This window comes from Cebus imitator, unplaced genomic scaffold, assembly GCF_001604975.1.
Source record: "Cebus imitator isolate Cc_AM_T3 unplaced genomic scaffold, Cebus_imitator-1.0 Scaffold357, whole genome shotgun sequence".
In the NCBI taxonomy this organism is placed as follows: domain Eukaryota; kingdom Metazoa; phylum Chordata; class Mammalia; order Primates; family Cebidae; genus Cebus; species Cebus imitator.
In genome coordinates, this window is record NW_016107672.1 from 672,701 (window position 1) to 687,969 (window position 15,269).

Sequence of the window (15,269 nt, forward strand, 5' to 3'; positions counted from 1 at the left end):
TCTTGAGGACATTAAAAATTGATCACATATTATAGTTGTAGATTTTTCCTTATTACCTCTGAGGTTTTTTGGAATCTACAAAATATGAAGGACTCATTCTATACTGTGAAGCAATCAAAATGCTAGCGAGCCCCTTAATACTTTTATTTACTCGAATTACCCAACATATTTCTTTTAATGCTTAAAATTAACAGTTTATCATATTTCTCACAGTAGTCTTTGGATACCTGAGGTAATGGGAGATTTCTATTGCTATGTATTTGTTTATACATAAGTCATATAGATTTATAACCCAGTAAATAGCAACAAAGTATGTGGGAAATTTTTTTTTTTTGGGCTTTCTTGGTGCTTGGCATGTTTGTTACACTGATGCTTAGGTGAAATATCCCAAAAGTTGTCTAGTTTTAAGTGGATATTTATGATTTTATCATTTCTTTAAAAAAACTTACCATGGGCAACAATTTTCCAAAATAGTTTTACTTATTGTTGTTGCTTGTTATTGAGCCTTCCTTTCAGACCTATCTTTTTGAATCAGATGAGAACTTTATGAGTCATTGAGTAATTTCAGTTAAAATGAGTTTGATAGCTTTGGGGGAGTTTACTCAAGGGGAGAAAGGAGACTTTTTTCTACAGGTATTGTCAAATCAAGACATAGTATAGCCAACTTTATTCTCTAAGAACAGATACAGTCAAGATTGGTTTCAGCCTATCTTTTACCTTATATATATATTTAAAAGAATTTGTTTTTCTCACAGATGATTTTGAAGAGCTATCAATTCTTTTCATCATTACTAATCTCCAGTCATAGTAGTAGAAATTGTCATTCCACCCTAGTTGGCTTAAGTCTATAATATTGCTTGCTTTAATAAGTATGTGGCAACATATTTCCAGCAGTGTCAATGAAGTTCATATTAAGTTTTAGGAAATAATTTCACATTTTAGCATTTCCAGGTGAAGATATTAAAATGAACTGAGTTTAAATATTTAATAATAATGACCCCTTAAAAATATATGTGAAATTACATTTCACTTTATCACAGAGATTGCATTTAATATGGTGAAGTTATGAAGACAAATGTGCTTAAGAAATTATGCTCCATTTTTTATCCACTTTGCAGAGAAAGATCTGGAAAAAATATGTGCAGAATAATGTAATAAATTTAGATTTAAACTTGGATGAACAGTCTAAGACAAAGTATATTACCTACCAGCATTGTGCTGTTGCCCAATGAATATTTGGAGGATATAATATTCAGTTATTTATTACATTGATTTCATACACAAAAGTGTATCTTGTTAATCACTGGATAGAAATTTAGACATCATACTACTGTCTTCTGGAAATTGGAAAAGTATTAAAGAAATATGATCTTCTTATATCAATTCAATTGTCTGAAGACTCCCTTTGTGATGTGAATTTTGAACTTTGGTGTGAATTATTATTTTTCCTGCTAGCTTGGGTTTTAAATGGGCCTGAGAGTTTGGACATGGCAAAATCATTTTCATGAATACTTCAGAGACTTAAATATTTTCATTTGCTTTCTGTATTAGTCAATTTTCATGCTGCTGATGAAGACATACGTGAGGCTGGGCAATTTATAAAAGAAAGACATTTAATGGACTTACAGTTCCATGTGGCTAGGGAGGCTTTATAATCATGGTGGAGGGTGAAGGGCATGTCTCACATGATAGCAGACAAGATAAGAAAGCTTGCACAGGGAAACTCCCCCTTACACAATCATCAGATCCTACGAGACTCATTTACCACTATGAGAACAGCAGAGGAAAGACTTGCCCCATAATTTAGCTACCTCCCACCAAGTCCCTCCCACAATATGTTGAGAATTCAAGATAAGATTTGGGTAGAGACACAGCCAAATGACACCACTTTCCGTATTTCTGTATTCTGAGAAACAATATTTAGTCACTGTGGTTAAAAACACAATTTGGGTCAAATAATATCCATTTATTTTTATGGGGGACTTGGATTATAAAGTTCCACAGTTGTTGGGTTATTGATTGTGTCATTATTATCCTGACACTTGCCAGGTCCAGTTGGGATGAGTTGAGATGAAGTGTAACAGTTAAGTTACTTTATTAAGGGAGTTAAGGGGCTTTAGAATTCAAGTTTATTAAGGGAACTAAGTGGAATCTAAGGTAGAGGAGGATTTAGAAAGAAGTTAGCTGAGGCATTCATTATGGTCTGTCCTAGGGGAGAGTGGTGTTTGATGAAAGTCTCTTCACTGGGTATATCCCCAAAGGAATATAAATCATTCTATTATAAAGATATATACATGTGTATGTTCATTGCAGCATTATTCACAATAGCAAATATATGGAAACAACAATGATTCCAAACAATGATAGACTGGGTAAAGAAATGTGGTACATATATACCATGGAATATTATGCAGCCATAAAAGAGAACAAAATCATGCCCTTTGCAGGGACATGGATGGACTTAAAAGTCATTATCCTCAGCAAACTAACACCGGAATAGAAAACCACACACTGCATGTTCTCACTTATAAGTGGGAGCTGAATGATGAGAATACATGAACATATAGAGGTAGAGACAACACACACTGGGACCTGTCAGAGGTAGTGCTGCAGGAGGGAGAGCATCAGGAAGAATAGCTGATGAATGCTGGGCTTAATACCCAGGTGATGGGATGATCTGTGCAGCAAACCATAGCAATACACGTTTATCTATATAACAAACAACGAACTTGCACATCCTACACATGTACCTCAAACTTAAAAGTTAAAGGAAAAAAAAAACATCTCTGTGAAGTATTACCTACCAGAAATGTAAAGGCCACCCAGAAGGAATCTTGATTGAAAAAAAATATGGAGGAACATGTTGTCCTTGAAGTGCTCTCACATTCAAGTTCACAAATGGAGACAAATTTCCTCTCTAGCATGTGAGCAAAGTAAAAATAGGATATTACAGTGATCAGAAACTTCAGGGAGCAATAATAATATAATTCATACCAGCTCTTTGACTTAGATCCTACATGTTGGTCAGTTTTGTAAGGTTTTTAAAAATTTTTAAGGATTTTAAAAAATGTATTACTAGTCTTAGAAGGATGTAAAAGAGATTCAGAATATTCCTCTCTGTAATATTTTATATAGAAAGATAGGACATAGAAGAATAAGGATTTGCATTTTTGGGAGACCTCATAAAGTCTTTCAATTATAACTAAGTGTTGGTTGTCACAGCTGACGGTGGACTCTTTCAGATGGAGATTGGAGTAATCTTACGGATTTCTAGCAGCCTTCATTTGAAGGACCATGCAGGGCTTCTAGCCCATTTGAGGCAACATCTTTTCATTCACAAAGGAATAAAGAGGAGAAAAGTGAGAAGTTCAGGCAGTAAGAGATTTCTTCAGAAATGCTATCAAGTTGAAAGCTAGAGAATTTTTTCTTCAAATTTTTGAAAGCTTGGTAAATTTTTTCAGGTTTATTCAGAAATTAAGTATTGTGAGAAGGTTTTTCTCTAGTAGTAACCTTAAAGATGCTATACTGTGCCTCATCCCAAATCTCATAGATTCACAACCACTGTTTGTTTTCCTCTTCTATGATCAGACTTGTGGAGCCATAGCTCTGAGGGTCATCCTGAGCCATGGCTTCCCATCCATTTCCTTTGGGTGAAATAAGAAACCTTAGTGATGTGAAAAAGATTGGACTCACTCAAGAGACAAGTGAAACTTGATACATAGGCCAAAAAGCGTCAAAATGCGGAGGAGATTATGTAGCACACGTCCTAAGGCAATTTGAGAAATTAATGCTGAATCTCTTGAAAGACACAAAGCGTAGCATTTCTCAAAAAGTAGAATACTAGTGTCTAGAATGCAAGCTAGATAACTTATAGGAAGGAAGACATAGATAGAACCTTTGAATTTTTCTTCCCTTTTTACCAAAATGTGTCTGAACTTTGAACCAGAGAGTCGGAGGCTTTCTCATATTATAACCGTAGGAAGCAAGACTACTGACATAAACAGGTCCTGCTGCTATGATTTGGTCTCTTGCAAATTTCTATTCCCTTGCTCTTCAAATAATTCTGAGAATTAGCTCCTTTAAGTTCAATAATTTTCACCTCAGGGCCCTGAATATTATAGATTTATATGCTGAGATTTTCGATCTATTAAATTTATTTCACCTGAAGATCAAATGTTTTTGGCTGGTGTTACAATTGGGCTTTCTTTTTTCCTTCTGGGAATAAAAATTTAATGTCTCCTCTCAATTCAGCTTCATTCTTCAACTTACCTCTCTTGACTAATGAGCACAACCCAGGCATTTCAGCCACTGAATTTCACCTTGCTGAGTTTTAGCAGACATCCAAATGAAAAATGCAAAATATCAGTAGCAAAGCTGGTGCTTGAGTTTACAATTGTAGTGAAAAGAGAAGAAATGGGAACCGTACAGCATCTAATGTCAGAAGTGGGGCCCATTAATTGTTTTAGTTTTTGTCTTTTTATACAACATTGATGTACGATGAAATGCACAAATCTTAAGTAGACATTTAGAAGTTGTGATCAACATATATATTTGTGTAACCCAAACTTTTTCTTTTTTTTTTAAATTGCATTTTAGGTTTTGGGGTGCATGTGAAGAACATGCAAGATTGTTGCATAGGTACACACATGGCAGCGTGATGTGCCGCCTTCCTTCCCATCACCTATATCTGGCATTTCTCCCCATGCTATCTCTCCCCAACTCCCCACCCCCTGCTGTCGCTCCCCTATTTCATCCTGACAGACCCCAGTGTGTAATGCTCCCCTCCCTGTGTCCATGTGTTCTCATTGTTCAACACTCACCTATGAGTGAGAACATGCAGCATTTGATTTTCTGTTCTTGTGTGAGTTTGCTGAGAATGATGGTTTCCAGGTTCATTGATGTTCCTACAAAGGACACGAACTCACTGTTTTTGATGGCTGCATAGTATTCCATGGTGTATATGTGCCACATTTTACCTGTCCAGTCTATCGTTGATGGGCATTTGGGTTGGTTCCAGATCTTTGCTATTGTAAACAGGGCTGCAATGAACATTCGTGTGCATGTGTCCTTATAGTAGAATGATTTATAATCCTTTGAATATATACCCAGTAATGGGATTGCTGGGTCAAGTGGAATTTCTATTTCTAGGTCCTTGAGGAATTGCCACACCGTCTTCCACAATGGTTGAACTAATTTACACTCCCACCAACAGTGCAAAAGTGTTCCTATTTCTCCACATCCTCTCCAGCGTCTGTTGTCTCCAGATTTTTTAATGATCACCATTCTGACTGGCGTGAGATGGTATCTCAATGTAGTTTTGATTTGCATTTCTCTAATGACCAGTGATGATGAGCATTTTTTCATATATTTGTTGGCCTCATGTATGTCTTCTTTTGTAAAGTGTCTGTTCATGTCCTTTGCCCACTTTTGAATGGGCTTGTTTGTTTTATTCTTGTAAATCTGTTTTAGTTATTTGTAGATTCTGGATATCAGCTTTTTGTCTGATGGGTAGAATGCAAAATTTTTTTCCTATTCTGTTGGTTGCTGATTCACTCTAATGACTGTTTCTTTTGCTGTGCAGGAGCTGTGGAGTTTGATTAGGTCCCATTTGTCTGTTTTGGCTTTTGTTGCCAACGCTTTCGGTGTTTTGGTCACGAAGTCCTTGTCTACGCATATGTCCTGAATGGTTTTGCTTAGGTTTTCTTCTAGGGTTTTTATGGTGTTAGGTCTTATGTTTAAGTCTTTAATCCATCTGGAGTTAATTTTAGTGTAAGGTGTCAGGAAGGTGTCCAGTTTCTGCTTTCTGCACATGGCTAGCCATTTTTCCCAACATCGTTTATTAAACAGGCACTCCTTTTTCCATTGCTTGTTTTTGTCAGGTTTGTCAAAGATTGGATGGTTGTAGATGTGTAGCATTGCCTCCGAGGCCTCTGTTCTGTTCCATTGGTCTATATCTCTGTTTTGGTACAAGTACGATGCTGTTTTGATTACTGTAGCCTTGCAGTATAGTCTGAAGTAAGTTAGCATGATGCTTCCCACTTTTTTTTTTTTTCTGCTTAGAATTGACTTGGCTATATGGGCTCTCTTTTGGTTCCATATGAAGTTTAAGGTGTTTTTTTCCAGTTCTGTGAAGAAGGTCATTGGTAGCTTGATAGGGATAGCGTTGAATCTGTAAATTACTTTGGGCAGTATGGCCATTTTCACGATGCTGATTCTTCCTAACCATGAACATGGAATTTTTCTCCATCTCTTTGTGTCCTCTCTGATTCTGTTGAGCAATGGTTTGTAGTTCTCCTTGAAGAGGTCCTTTACATCCTTTGTTAGTTGTATTCCCAGGTATTTTATTGTCTTTGTAGCAATTGTGAATGGAAGTTTGTTCTTGATTTGGCTCTCTTTAAGTCTGTTATTGGTATATAGGAATGCTTGTGATTTTTGCACATTGATTTTGTATCCTGAGACTTTGCTGAACTTGCTTATCAGTTTCAGGTGATTTTGGGCTGAGATGATGGGGTCTTCTAGATATACAATCATGTCATCTGCAAATAGAGACAATTTGACTTCCTCCTTTCCTATTTGAATGCCCTTTATTACTTTTTCTTGCCTGATTGCTCTGGCTAGAATTTCCAGTACTATATTAAATAAGAGTGGTGAGAGAGGGCATCCTTGTCTAGTGCCACATTTCAAAGGGAATGCTTCCCGTTTTTGTCCATTCAGTATGATATTGGCTGTTGGTTTGTCGTAAATAGCTTTTATTATTTTAAGATACGTTCCATCAATACCTAGCTTATTGAGGGGTTTCAGCATAAAGGGCTGTTGAATTTTGTCAAAGGCCTTCTCTTCATCAATTGAGATAATCATGTGGTTTTTGTCTTTGGTTCTGTTTATGTGGTGAATTACGTTTATAGACGTGCATATGTTGAACCAGCCTTGCATCCCTGGGATGAATCCTACTTGATCATGGTGGATAAGCTTTTTGATGTGCTGTTGCAGTTGGCTTGCCATCATTTTATTGAAGATTTTTGCATCTATGTTCATTATGGATATTGGCCTAAAGTTTTCTTTTCTTGCTGAGTCTCTGCCAGGTTTTGGTATCAGGATGATGTTGGCCTCATAAAATGATTTGGGAAGGATTCCCTCTTTTTGGATTGTTTGGAATAGTTTCATAAGGAATGGTACCAGCTCCTCTTTGTATGTCTGGTAGAATTTGGCTGTGAATTCGCCTGGACCTGGGCTTTTTTTTGGTGTTAGGCTCTTAATTGCTGCCTCAACTTCAGACCTTGTTACTGGTCTATTCAGGGTTTTGGCTTCTTCCTGGTTTAGGCTTGGGAGGATGCAAGTGTCCAGGAGTTTATCCATTTCTTCCAGGTTTACTAGTTTATGTGCATAGAGTTGTTTGTAATAATCTCTGATGATGGTTTGTATTTCTGTAAAATCTGTGTTGATATCCCCCTTATCATTTTTTATTGCATCTATTTGATTATTCTCTCTTTTCTTTTTTATTAATGTGGCTAATGGTCTATTTTGTTGATCTTTTTGAAAAACCAGCTCCTGGATTTATTGATTTTTTGAAGGGTATTTTGCATCTCTATCTCCTTCAGTTCTGCTCTGATCTTAGTTATTTCTTGCCATCTGCTAGGATTTGAGTTTTTTTTGGTCTTACTCCTCTAGCTCTTGCAATTTCGACGATAGTGTGTCAATTTTAGATCTTTCCTTGCTTCTCATGTGGGCATTTATTGCTATATATTGTCCTCTAGACACTACTTTAAATGTGTCCAAGAGATTCTGGTATGTTGTATCTTCGTTCTCATTGGTTTTCAAGAACATCTTTATTTCTGCCTTCATTTCATTGTCTATCCAGTGGATATTCAGGAGCCAGTTGTTCAGTTTCCATGAAGCTGTGTGGTTCTGAGTTAGTTTCTGAATTCTGAGTTCTAACTTGATTGCACTGTGGTCTGAGAGACTGTTTGTTATGATTTCCATTTTTTTGCATTTGCTGAGGAGTGATTTACTTCCAATTATGTGGTCAATTTTAGAAGAGGTGTGACGTGGTGCTGAGAAGAATGTATATTCTATGGATTTGGGGTGGAGATTCTGTAACTGTCCATTAGGTTTGCTTTGGTCCAGGTCTGAGTTCAAGTCCTGGATATCATTGTTAATTTTCTGTCTCTTTGATCTGTCTAATATTTACAATGGGGTGTTAAAATCTCCCACTATAATTGTGTGGGAGTCTAAGTCTCTTTGTAAGTCATTAAGAACTTGCTTTATATATCTGGGTGCTCCTGTATTGGGTGTGTATATATTTAGCATCATTTGCTCTTGTTGTTGCATTGATCCTTTTACCATTATGTAATGTCCTTCTTTGTCTCTTTTGATCTTTGTTGGTTTAAAGTCTATTTTATCTGAGATGAGAATTGCAACTCCTGCTTTTTTTTGCTCTCCATTTGCTTGGTAAGTCTTTCTCCATCTCTTTATTTTGAGCCTTTGTGTAACCTTGCATGTGAGATATGTTTCCTGGATGCAGCACACCGATGGGTTTTGGCTTTTTATCCAATTTGCCAGTCTTTGTCTTTTTTGGGGGCATTTAGCCCATTTACATTTAGGGTTAATATTGTTATGTGTGCATTTGATCCTGCCATTTTGATACTAGCCTGCTCTTTTGCCCATTAGTTGATGTAGTTTCTTCATTGTGTTGATGCTCTTTACGATTTGTTATGTTTTGGAGTGTCTGGCACTCATTGTTCCTTTCTGTGTTTCGTGCCTCTTTTAGGAGCTCTTGTAAAGCAGGCCTGAGTACTTGCTTGTTCATAAAGGATTTTATTTTTCCTTCACTTATGAAGCTTAGTTTGGCTGGATATGAAATTCTGGTTTGAAAGTTCTTTTCTTTAAGGACGTTGAATATTGGCCCCCACTCTCTTCTGGCTTGTAGGGTTTCTGCTGAGAGATCTGCTGTGAGTCTGATGGACTTCCCTTTGTGGGTAACCCGACCTTTCTCTCTGGCTGCCCTTAGCATTTTCTCCTTCATTTCAACCCTGGTGAATCTGACAATTATGTGCCTTGGGGTTGCTCTTCTTGAGGAATATCTTTGTGGTGTTCTCTGTATTTCCTGGACTTGAATATTGGCCTACCTTGCTAGGTTGGGGAATTTTTCCTGGATAATATCCTGAAGAGTATTTTCCAGCTTGGATTCATTCTCTTCGTCACATTCAGGTACGCCTATCAAATGTAGATTAGGTCTTTTCACATAGTCCCATATTTCCTGGAGACTTTGTTCATTCCTTTTTACTCTTTCTTCTCTAATCTTGCCTTCTTGTTTTATTTCATTGAGTTGATTTTTGACCTCTGATATCCTTTCTTCTGCTTGGTCAATTCAGCTGTTGATACTTGTGTATGCTTCAAGAAGTTCTCTTGATGTGTTTTTCAGCTCCATCAATTCACTTATATTCCTAAGTTGTTTATTCTCATTAGCATTTCATCAAATCTTTTTCAACGTTCTTAGTTTCTTTGCATTGGGTTAAAACATGTTCTTTTAGCTTAGAGAAGTTTCTTATTACCCACTTTCTGAAGCCTGATTCTGTCAATTCATCACACTCATTCTTTATCCAGCCCTGTTCCCCTGCTGGTTAGAAGTTGTGATCCCTTGTAGGAGGAAGGGCGTTCTGATTTTGGGTGTTTTCATCCTTTTTGCGCTGGTTTCTTCCCATCTTTGTGGATTTATCCACCTGTCATTTTTGTAGTTGTTGACTTTCAGATTGGGTCTCTGAGTGGATGTCCAGTTTGTTGATGATGAAGTTATTTCTTTCTGTTTCCTTGTTTTCCTTCTACCAGTCAGGCCCCTCTGCCATAGGACTGCTGAGGTCCACTCTAGTCCCTGCTTGCCTAGGGATCACCTGCAGTGGCTGCAGAACAGTAAGGGTTGCTGCCAGTTTCTTCTTCTGCTATCTTTGCCCCTGAAGGATACCCACCTGATGTCAGCCTGAGCTCTCCTTTATGAGGTGACTTTTTGGATATACAGGGGTCAGGGAGCTGCTTGAGGAGACAGTCTGTCCTTTATAGAAGCTCAAGTGCTGAGCTGTGAGCTCTGTTGTTTTTCAGAGCTGCTGGGCAGGTACGTTTAAGTCTGCTATAGCAGAACTCATAACTGCCCCCCCCACCGAGCCTTTTTTTTTCCCAGGTGCTCTGTCCCGGGGAGTTAGGACTTTATTTATGAGTTTCTGTTGTGCTGCTGCCTTTTTTCAGGGCTGCCCTCCCCAGCGAGGAGGCAGTCTAGTCACTGTCTGCCAGCAGAGGGTTTGCTGATTTGCTGTGGGCTCTGCCCAGCTGCTGTGTGAACTTCCCTGCAGTCCTGTTTATACTGGTGTAGTTAGAACTGTCCGAGCAACGGTGGCCCACCTCTGTAGTGGCGGGCTTTATCTGTAATGGTGGGCTGCCTCGGCAACAACGGGCTGCCTCAGCAATGGTGGACTGCCTCCGTAGTGGTGGAGTGCCTCAGTAATGGCAGATGCCCCTCCCCCATGGAGCTGGACCATCCCGAGTTCAGCTTTGCTTGCTGTGAAACTCTCAATCCAGAGCATTTCAGATTGCTGTTCTTTTGTGGGGGTGGGACCAGCTGAGCCTGATCACCTGGCTCCCTGCCTCAGAGCCTTTTTTTTCTTTTTTTTTTTTTTTTTTTTTTTAGTTGAATGGTCGACTGTCTCCCAGGTGTTCCAGTTGCCTGTTGAAAAGGCACCAGGATCTGTGTGATTTCTCATGCTGCGACCCACTGAGCCTTTGCCAGCTGAAACAGCCACACTGAGATTTGTGGCACTTTTTTGCCTGGGATTCTCCTTGCCTGCCTCCCTGTTTCAGTCCCCTTTTCTATCAGTTGAATGGGTGACTCTGTCTTCCCGTAGCTCCAATCACCAGCTAAAATGGTGCCCGGACCCATGTATTTTATATGGAGAGCTGCTGGACTGGGGCACCGGCCAAAATAGCCACACCAGGGCACCGGCCAAAACAGCCACACAGGCCTAAACAGCTGCACTGGTGACCTGTGGGGCTCCTCCACCTGGGAATCTCCTGGTCTGTGGGCAATAAAAATCTGTCTGGAAATGCAGTGTCCATTACCTTCTGAGCTTTCTCTGGGAGCTGAAATCCTGAGCTGCTCCTAATTGGTTATGTTGGGTCCGTATACCCAAAACTTTTTTTTTATATCACTATCCCATAATGTTCTGGAATGCCCCTTCCCAATTAAACTCCTACACACTCCTCAGAGGTAACCACTTTTCTGATGATTTTTTTCACCATAGAATAGTTCACCTGTTCTAGAACTTCATATAATTGGAATAATTCAGTATGTACTCTTTTGTCTAAGGGTTCTGTATTAGTTTTCTAGGCTGCCATAACAAAATACCATAGATTGAGTGATTTAAACAACAGAAATTTATTTTCTGACCATTCTGGAGGCTGGAATTTTGAGAACAATTTGGTGTCTTCTGAGGCCTTTCTTCTTGGTTTGCAGATGGCTGACTTCTTGCTGTGACCTCAGATGGTCACCCCTTAGTTTCTATTTTTTCTGTGTCCTCATATCTTCTTCTAATGGCATCAGCATGTTGGATTAGGGCCTATCCATGAGACCTTATTTTTTCTAATAACCTCTCTTAAAGGCTCTATCACCAAATATGGACATATTCTGAAGTACTGGGGGTTTAGGACTTCAACATGAATTTTTGACAACACAGTTTAGCACATAAAAGCTTATTTCAATCATCGAATTTTTTTCAGATTTATCTGTGTTCATTTTATGAGTAGCTTTTTCTTTTTATTGCTGAGTAGTATTTTATTGTATGAATATATCCAAGTTTACTTGTTATTTTAACAGACACCTGGGCTATATCCAGTTTTTGGTTATTGTGGATGAAGTGACTTAAACATTATGCTACAAATCTTTTTGCCAATGTATATTTTTATTTATTTTTGCTGAATACCTAGAAGTGGAATTACTGGTTATAGGAGTAGATGTTCATTTAACTTCATTAGAAACTTCTCCCAAATGTTTCAGTGTCGTGGAAAGTTTCTCACTATCAGTTTATGAGAATTTCATTTTCTCCAAATGCTTAGCAACATTTAGCTCTATAGGTCTTTTAAAGTTTTATTCATTTTTGTGGATGGATGTATACTGTTATCTCATTGTGGGTTTAATTTGTGTTTTCCCTCAATGATTAATGATGTATTAGGTTGGTGCAAAAGTAATTGAGGTTTTTGTCACTAAAAGTACTTTTGCTTCAAACTAGTAGAAACAAAATTCCTTTTTTGTTTCTATTATTTGTTTTATTACCAACAAAATTACTTTTGCCCCAACCTAATAGAACACTTTTGCATGTACTCATCGGCCAGGCTTAATGTCAGACTTTTAATTCACATTAAGTGGACGGCAGCTGGGGGCACAGGCAACATTCATGTGAAGCAAATGTTCTCAGCATGTTTATCACCTAAATCCTCTAAAGATCCAGTTCTCATATTTCACCTGATATTTGTGACCTCTCTGATCATTTCATGTGTGACTTGAAGAAATTCAGGCATAAATTATATAAGAGCATGATATTGACCTTAAAAAAAGAAAGAAGAACTGAGTGTGTGTATGACACCACATTTTCATGTTTATTGGTGTTCTTTCAAATTACAAATATGTGAGAAGCAAGAAAGAACTAATTAAAATTGGCCTAGATAACAACTGGACAGGCAGTTGGAAAACCATGATGTTTAGATGTCTATCTCACCCCACTCACGATATAAATTCCAGATGGGAAAATAATCTATCTTAATTATATTTAATCAAATACACATTCATTTTTATGAACTGAAATATTTCTTAAAAGTTTGTAATGGAAATATTAGTCTTTTACTCCACCTCTTTTCTAGCCTCCAAGTCCTGTTGTCCACAGGCATTTCAACTGTGTTTAGTGTATTTTCTACATAATATGGCTATACAGCTGTTTTGGCTTATTAATTTTCAACATTATCTATTGACTTCCCTCCATAGTAAATGAAGCCTTATCCTACTTAAACACCTCTCACTCCCCTTAGCCCTATCTTCCCCCTCAACATAATAATAGAATTTTGGTTAGATCATGTCAGTGTTTAAATACTATAACATGCAAATATTGTTTATTGCTTTCCCAATAGGTACACTATAATAACATAATATTTCATTTATAGTCTCTCATTCGGTGATTTTTCTTTTGCTCAGTTATCTCCTTAAATTTCAAATAAGCTTTCATCTGAAAGTATCAGTTGCTAGAACAGGGAATATAATGGATAAATGCCCAAGAATAAAATAAGACAAGGATGAGTAGAGAATCAGGCCATACTGGGACATGGGCTCAGCAGACAGATTTGAGATAGAATTTCTGCTTTGCCTGTTGCTAGCCATGTGACCTTGGGAAAATTATTGAACTTTCTAACTTGTCTCACTTTCTTAATTTGAAACATGAGAATGACAGTAAATATAATTTATGGAATACCTGTCATATACCAGGCATTACATAAACATGCAGAGAAAGAGAAAGAGGGAGAGGGAGAGGGAAAGGGTAAGAGAGAGAGAGGGAGGGAAGGAGGGAGGGAGAGAGGAGGTGCACCAGGCCAGAGGTGTACTGAGTTAATTTGGAAGCTATATAGCATTACTGTCATGTCATTTCATTCATTAGAAGTGAGTCGCTAAGGCTGGATCATGTTCAAGGGGAATGAAACTAGATTTCATCTCTTGAGGGGGAATAGCAAGTTTCTAGAACAGCATGTGGAACTAAAAATACTGTGGCAATTTTTGGAGATGCCTTTATTTCTACTTCTGTGTGTTTCATAGTAGAAGGGAAGAGGTGAAGGCAGAGGTTGATGAAAGAGAAGTCTAAAGAGGTAAGCAGTCATCAGGTTATGTATGGTCACTTAGATCATTCTCACAGAGTTAGACTATAACTAGAAGGCAGTGTAACATTTGGAAGGGGAATGACACAATTAAATGAATTGTTTATCAAAATTATGTGGACTGTGGAATGAAAGAGGCAAAAGTGAAAGCAAGAATTTCAATCAGAAGTCTGTCATAGTAATCCACTCAAGAAGTGAAGGCTGCCATAAACTGTTAATTTGGAGGAGGGTGGAAGACAGTTTTGAGATATTTTGGAGGTAGAATAATTAGTACTTACAGACTGACTGGGGCCAGAGTGATAGAAAGCTTTCTGTCTTAGGTAGCCATGACAAAGCATGTTGGGGAGGGTGAAATGACACAGTTTATTAAGATTAGGAACACAGGAAGAGGAGCATGTATGGGATAGGATGAAAAGCAAAACATAATTTAGTTTTGTTTATGTGAGGTGGGGGTAACTGTGCTATGTCCTATTGAGATATCTTGTTTGTTATTAGCAAAAACTGTGGAGCCCAGAAACAAAATCAATTTTGTTAGTCATCAGCCTGTAAGCTTTAATTTAAGGAATAGAAGTGGTTGAGGTCACTTAGAGTTAGTGAAAAGTGAAAAAAGAGTTCTAGAAAAGACCCCTGTGAAACATTACAACTTAAGAAAAATGACAGCTACCAAAGTCCAATACTAAACATCTTGCCAAAACTATACAGATGAGAGCAAGTAAAACTCTGCAGAACCATGCCCACCAAATAACGAGGAGATAAACATTACCAAAAATTTCGTTTATATAAAAATGAGGAAATAAACTAACCAGCAAAACAACTCTGGAGCACACATCAAAATGGAAATCAAATGGAGACTTCATGGTAAAAGGAAGGCAGTGGTGTTTAGTGGTGGTAAAATAATGAATTAAAAAAGATCACCTTGTTTGTCAGAATGCTGGCTGCAGGAATTCAAAAGGAAGTGGCTCAAAATGCAGGGCATCTAAGATGGAAATCTTGGAAGAGTCCCATTTGTGGGGAATTGAAAGGACTTAGTGGTGAAGAAAATAAGAGATCCAAATAAACAAGATTACTTAATGAAAAGTCAAACTGGCCAGGTGTGATGGCTCATGCCTGTATTCCCAGCACATTGGTAGGCTGAGGTGGGCAGATTACCTGAGGTCGGGAGTCTGAGACCAACCTGACCAACATGGAGAAGGAAACCCTGTCTCGACTAAAAACACGAAATTTAGCCGGGCGTGGTGGTGCGTTCCTGTAATCTCAGCTACTCAGGAGGCTGGGCAGAATAATCACTTGAACCTGGGAGGCGGAGGTTGTGGTGAGCCAAGATTGTACCATTGCATGCCGCCCTGGACAAAAAGAGCAAAACCTCATCTAAA